General features: G+C 37.5%; 1 long non-coding RNA gene across 1 annotated transcript; it reads right to left on the minus strand.

The window, feature by feature from the left end:
• Nucleotides 1-3,725: 3,725 nt before the first annotated feature.
• Nucleotides 3,726-7,024, minus strand: LOC127647877 (uncharacterized). The gene is made up of 2 exons (XR_007971113.1): nt 6,858-7,024; nt 3,726-6,561 (listed from the first exon to the last, which is right to left on the minus strand). It is a non-coding gene; the product is annotated as an uncharacterized LOC127647877 (long non-coding RNA).
• Between the last annotated feature and the right edge of the window lie 563 nt (nt 7,025-7,587).

Below are 7,587 nucleotides of genomic sequence, written 5' to 3' on the forward strand. Positions count from 1 at the left end.
ACATCAAATGTTTGTTACATTACATGTTAAGTCAGACTTTATTTGAAAGAATATGATGTACCTCAACCTTGAATTAAACATGCATTATTTAATATTTTCATAATTTAATCTAACTTTTGCTGTCTGCAGTTTCAGCACTAACACCATTATAAGACACAGTATTGTTCTGCCATTATTGCCTTCGATCGTCCTTATCAACAGGGGCAGGTTTACGATTTCTGAGGCCCCAAGCAACCGACCAACCCGGGTCCCACTTTGCTTAAAAAATTACATAAAACTGATTATAAATCAGAATTTTTAATTCATCCTATCAGCCATTGTAGCCAAGTCATTGGTGAATTACGGACCGGGCCAATGGGGCCAGTGCCCATGGGCCCTTTACTACCAGGGGCCATGGGCTGCAAGATCTTGTGTCACATCAACCTTAAAATTTGTTTTTATATATGCTTAAATGTGTGGGCACTAGAGCTTATAAAAGGCACCCTCAACAGGGCCCTGTGACTATGAGGGCCCCAGCCCTCTTATAGGACCCATTTGCCTTCCTGTTTCTAATAAAAAATTTTAAGCAACTCTTTAATTATCTTTAACTACATTTCACATTTCTACATGTTTCAGTAAACATTTCGAATGTACCTGGCTCAGGGGTGGATTATGACTATCAAGGGCAACCATTATCATTCTAACATCTGCAAAGTGTACAAAAATCCCGTAGACGACATTGCATTGACAGAATGTTTAAATGAGCAATAAATCTGTTTTAAAATTTTTGTAATTTCAAACTTCAGCTCTCAAAATTTACACACAAGCCCCTTAATCTGCTTTAAGATGCTCTCTCCTTTCTTTCTTTCTTGCTTGTTTGCTTTCTTGCTTACTGTAAAACCTGTAAAAATGTATATAATCCCAATTCCGAAAAAGGTGGGACAGTATCAAAAATGCTAATAAAAACATAAAAGAGTGATTTGTAAATTATCTTCACCCGTTGCTATATTGAAAGCACTACAACTACTCATTATATGATGTTTTACCTTGTGAATTTCAAATCAGATGATTGCACGCTCCAAGCTCAAAAGAATTTGAGACAGGGGCAATTTAAGACTAATAACAATTTCAGTTGAAATAACAAGGTGATGTGAAACAAGAGATGTTAAACAGGTTAGGCAATCGTGTCATAGTATATAGGGATCCTCCAAAATCAGCCTATTCTTTCAAGAGCAAGGATCATTTAAGACTTGTCAATTTGCCAACAGATGCTTCAGCAAATAATCCAGCACTTTGAGAACAATGTTCCCCAAAGACAAATTGGAAGGATTTTGGGCATTTCATCCTCTACAGTGCACAATATAGTTAAAAGTTTCAAGGAATCTGGTCAAATCTTGGTGCGTAAAGGGCAAGATGAAAAACACTTCTGAATGTGAGTGATCTCTGATCCCTCAGGTGTTACTGACTTAAAAAACAGCATTTATCTGTAATGATATCACGAACATGGGCTTGGGATTACTTTTTTAAACCTTTGTTAGTCAACACCACTTGCTGATGCATCCACTGATGCAAGTTTACTATGCAAAGCAGAAGCCCTAAATCAACACTTCCAAAAGCACTGCCGACTTCTCTGGGCTCTGTATCATCTTAAAAGGAAAGTAGAACAGCGGAACTGTGTTTTTTGGTCTGAAAGTCCACATTTCAAAACGTTATTGAAAAACAAAGCAACAAAGAAAAAAAGAAGAAAAGGGCCATCCAAACTGTTATTAGCGTCAGGTCCAAAAGCCAGTGTCTGTATGGGCAATGTAAATTCACAATGTAAAACATCATATAATGTGTAGTGAAATCTTTTGATTTGGATAAATTGAAATGAACAATAACGTTTATATTGTTACTGATATTTATTTTGTTGGATTTGCAAGGAGAATACTATGGTTGAATGCACAATGCACAAGCAGTGACCCTATAGCCATAGGGGGTTACTTCCTTGAGACAGTAAGAAGTCTTGGTGGCTGTCCTCGAATCCTGAGAGCAGATATGGGAACAGAAAACAGAACCATTAGGAATTTCGCTTTGAATCCTGCTTTTCAAGCTTCCTTGTGGATATTATCATAAATTATTAATATGTATTTTCTGCCACTAAAACATTTTTATTAATATCTTTACAATGTGAAGCTGAACTGTCTTGTGTACTGTGTATGGTCCTTAATCAAAATGACATTAAGGAATATACTGCATGTTTCCACTGAAAAAGTGACAACCTAAGTTTGCTTCATGTGAAATTTTAATTAATGGGTTTTATTAAAAAAAAAAAAAAAAGGTTACTTAATATGTCATAAATAAGCTGACTTCATTAGGTCACACCAACAAAATGTCAGGGTTAGATGCATGTAACTGGCTTAACTTATCCTATGTAATTATTAAATAACTAGGCCTATAGCCCTAACATTCAGCAGAGAGCAAAGGAATGTCATTCTTCGTTTTGTATTGCTTTTTACCTTCTCCTCTCGAAACGCTGACACAGTCGCGTCATCCAACTCCCTTTCGCTTTTTAGAAAATTATCAATTTTAAAAAAATATAGTTTATAAACACCGTACTATGTATCCCGCACCGTAACAGATGGCCTGGTTGAATGTGTCGGCACAGACTGGGGGAGGAGCCACAAATCCGTGAGTGCAGTTTACAAACCCGTGGGAACGGATTGCGAAAGCGTGGGCACGGTTTATGAATTTGTGGGTACAGATTGCAAAAACTGAAGGCACGGTTTACAAATCTGAGAGCGCGGATTAGGAACTCGTGGGTACGGTTTATTAATCCGTGAGCACGATTTGTTAAACCGAGGGAACAGTTTGAGAATTCGTGAGTATAGTTTATAAACCGAGCGGACAGATTTATTTATTTTTTTCCAACAGGTTACTTATAAATATACTAAATATGATGTTCAAACGAAAGTAATGCTAATTCCCAAGTTGAAGTACTTCAGTAGAGGGGTGTAGAGTAGCCTAATATGTACAATTATATTAATATATAATAAAAAAAATATGTATTAGACTAAATGTACACCTGTAAAATCTATTTTCTTTTCTCTTTACATTTTTATAACTCTCAAAAATTTACCTCATCCATTCCTTTCTAAAGGGACTTTGTTCCCATCTCACTCAAAGCGCCCACGCCTGTTAAAAGTGTGGCGTGCTGTCATAGCAACCCGGTTACGTTCTGTTTCTGTTCATCCTACGAAGGCCGCCTCGTTTAAAGGATGCTAGGTATACTGCAACCTTCAAAGGACGTGTCCTACCTAGCATACAGCCTTTGAAATGAGACACAGCCACTTACACCAACAGTACAGTAATACCTGCTTACCCTTTCAGACTGGGATTTATAAGTCACCTAAAATGCCCGGGTGCTCTCTGTAGTCATACATTAATAGATGTCATAAATACGTGTTTGTTTGCCATTTAAGCCTTGCGTATCAGTTTAATTTTAACCACCTTTGCTTTGCATGCCCGCTGCACGTGTGATAGTGAGAAAGAGAGAGAGAGAGTGCTCTTTTTGACAAAAACATAAAACAAGTTACTCTGAACAAACACTTCTATGCTCACAATAAATAGGTCTGAAAATGTCTGTTTGTATCTTACCTCAGTTTCAGTGAACGTGTTTACAGTCAGCTGATCTGTTTGTCACTGATTTTTGTTAGTGGTGAAGACTGTTTGATATAGATATACATAACTCACTCTGGATTTCAAGGAACAGGACAAATTCCAGACTTTAAATAAATAATTACATGTGTAGGATGTTTGCATTGCAGGGATGTACATGCAGATTTCAGATAAAAAAAGTGATTGAATGACTAATGTTCACTTGCTGAAATTAGATGATTTCCTGTTAAGTCAATAGGGACATTGAAATATTTGGGTATAGCAATATGGCACTGTGGCATCACTTTTTTGATGTCATGAGCAATCCAGTTATATATTATATATCAGTTGTTTGCACTCACTTTAGATAAGGTTCAACATGATTTACATTCATAAATGTCCACATCATCATTATCAACATCATTTAACATTTTAATGAAAATTGACACAATCATGAAAATTAACGACACACATTAAAACAAAATACTGCTCCAGCAACAGAAGGGCACTCTTTCCAATATGGTCTGGATGAATGAACTAAATGGTAAATATGTTTCAAATGAAATAATAGAATACCAAGTTACTTCCAGAGACAACAGTTCCAATTTGTTAAGCATGCAAATTCACATCCTTGTAGTATTTGTAGTCCTATTTTCTCCCCAATTTGGAATACCCAAATCCCAATGCGCTCTAAATCCTTGTGGTGGCATAGTGACTCAACTCAATCTGGGTGGCGGAGGACGAATCTCAGTTGCCTCTGAATCTGAGACCGTCACGTGTCTTGTCGAGCGCTTTACCGCAAAGACTTGTTGCAAGTGGAGGCTTCACGCTATTCTCCGCTGCATCCATGCACAACTCACTACGTGTCCCACCGAGAGCAAACCATATTATAGCGGCCACGAGGAGGTTACCCTATGTGACTCTTCCCTCCCTATCAGCCAGGACAGTTTGATTGCTTAGGAGACCTGACTGGAGTAACACGTTAAAAAAATTAATGCTTTAGGTGGGACTGTGTTTAATTTATGCTTTAAGTCTCTTCAAGTAACGTTAAACAAAGACTCATAATTGTACTCATAAATTGAAAATCATTATTCTAAAAAACATTTTCAAATTCTTAAGGAAACCCATGGCTAACTGAAGAACTCTATGACAAACTCTGGAAAGACTGAGGAGTTTGTTTAAGTGACGAAACACAAACACAGTTCTACAATGTATAACGTGCATACAATTATTTACTAGTTCAGGGCCATTAGGAAACATTGTTTCAGACTGGTCTTGGATGTGTGTATCACCGGTATCACACCACTTACTGCGCCACTGGACCAGTTCTAGGTTCTAAGGAGTGGGGAGCAAAAAAAACCAAAACAATTATTACACCAGAGACCGTTTCTTTGTATATAAAAGGCCGGGAATTTACTGAATGCAAAACACACATACACTCACCTAAAGGATTATTAGGAACACCATACTAATACTGTGTTTGAACCACTTTCGCCTTCAGAACTGCCTTAATTGATTCAACAATGTGCTGAAAGCATATGAAATGTTGGCCCATATTGATAGGATAGCATCTTGCAGTTGATGGAGATTTGTGGGATGCACATCCAGGGCACGAAGCTCCTGTTCCACCACATCCCAAAGATGCTCTATTGGGTTGAGATCTGGTGACTGTGGGGGGCATTTTAGTACAGTGAACTCATTGTCATGTTCAAGAAACCAATTTGAAATGATTCAAGCTTTGTGACATGGTGCATTATCCTGCTGGAAGTAGCCATCAGAGGATGGGTACCCGGTGGGGTCTTCTTTTGATGTAGCCCATCCGCCTCAAGGTTGCGCGTGTTGTGGCTTCACAAATGCTTTGCCGCATACCTCGGTTGTAACGAGTGGTTATTTCAGTCAAAGTTGCTCTTCTATCAGCTTGAATCAGTCGGCTCATTCTCCTCTGACCTCTAGCATCAACAAGGTATTTTCGCCCACAGGACTGCCGCATACTGGATGTTTTTCCCTTTTCACACCATTCTTTGTAAACCCTAGAAATGGTTGTGCGTGAAAATCCCAGTAACTGAGCAGATTGTGAAATACTCAGACCGATCCGTCTGGCACCAACAACCATGCCACGCTCAAAATTGCTTAAATCACCTTTCTTTCCCATTCTGACATTCAGTTTGGAGTTCAGGATATTGTCTTTACCAGGACCACACCCCTAAATGCATTAAAGCAACTGCCAAGTGATTGGTTGATTAGATAATTGCATTAATGAGAAACTGAACAGGTGTTCCTAATAATCCTTTAGGTGAGTGTATAACATACAGTTCAAGAAACAAAAACAAGAAAAATATTACCTGCAGGTTCTTAATATTGAGGTAAGTATAATAAATGAAAAGATATTTCTCTCACTTTTTGTTCTTTAGTTCACCTAAATTATTTTAGTCAACTAATCTAAGTTAGACCAGTCTTTTCCTAGGTTGCACCTATTTTAGGATTCCTATTTATCTCCCTGAGTTAAATCTTTTCCTTTCTTTTACAGGTAAGAAAATACCATCAACTTACACAACCAAATCAAAGTGGACCACAACATTTCAAATCACATTCAAACATATGAACTCAATATGAAAATAAAAATATAACACCTCAAATTCAAGGCCAAATGTGAGTTAAATTGCTCAGTTCAATGAAGAGATTCAGTTCAATGGAAAGATTCAATTCAGTCCAAAATAATAGTTCAATGGATTTCCAGTTCAGTTCAAAACCAATTCCTGATACTCCTACCACTCTGGCAGCAAGTCACCATACGCAGGAGATTTCCTCACTGACGCGATGTAAAGGATGAGTTGAAAATCTGGGTCTGGCTCGCCATCTTGAATCTCGTCTGTGCACGTGCGGGCCTGCACACTGCAGACCAATCTTCGCTCCGACCAAGCTTCAAACCAAGCAAAAAAACCTGACCTGTACAACAGGTTATAAACACAAAAAATCTTTTTTTAAATCCTCAAATTACACAAATAAATGTTTCACAGTCTCTGAGTTGTAACGTTACTGCTACGATGTTTTTCCACCTCAAAATGGCGGCGGCGCGCCATCTTTCATTTACAAAGCATACATTCACTTTTATAACATTCACAGTTTACATGAACCCAAAATATTAACTGGTAAACAGTTTAATACTAAGTATTTCCTTGTAAACAGCTACGTTTCAGTGTTAGCTCTCCACTAAAGAAGGAAAGAAAAATACACAAACTCACCAAAACCGGTGTGACTTCGTTCTCATAAAATCCCCGTCAGTTCCCGACCAGGCAAATTATGTTTTCTTTCAACTGCAAAATCAACTTTTCACTCTTTTCTCTGCTTATTATAAACACAGCTCGTTTACTCCTCTGCTCTCTCCCTCATGTCTTTGCTAACAACGTCACTGACGTGCTGAGTCTGACGTCACTAATCCCTTAAAGGGCAGTGACGTAAATTTTCCTCAGCATACTTTTAATCTTAAACATTAAATTGTTGTATTGACATTTTTAATTAACTCTGACGAATTAACTTACATTAAATGAATCACTTAACTTCCAAACTTATTTATGCATCTTTTTAAACTATTTATATGGAGTTAAATTTGTGCCATAATTAAACAAACAAATGTAGCATTTTGCAAACAAACTCAATCTGCTTTGCAAAGGAAAAACCGACTCGCAAACAAACGCGATCTGCTTTGCAAAGGAAAACTCGACTCGCAAACAAACAGAAAGCAATGTGCAAATACAAAGGTCAATTTGATTGAAAATGAGCAGAGGAGTAACAAATATGTATAGTGTTTTACAAATATAAATAAATGAGCCAAGATCATATTTTACAAATAAATACAAACCATCCTACAAATTGCTTGTAACCTTTAAACAAATACCAAACCTATTGCATACAAATGCATACCTGTCTGTTATGACTGTGCAGATGGCTTTTTATGAGATCCCTCGGCTCGAT

The sequence above is a fragment of the Xyrauchen texanus genome, chromosome 8, assembly GCF_025860055.1.
Source record: "Xyrauchen texanus isolate HMW12.3.18 chromosome 8, RBS_HiC_50CHRs, whole genome shotgun sequence".
NCBI classification, from domain to species: domain Eukaryota; kingdom Metazoa; phylum Chordata; class Actinopteri; order Cypriniformes; family Catostomidae; genus Xyrauchen; species Xyrauchen texanus.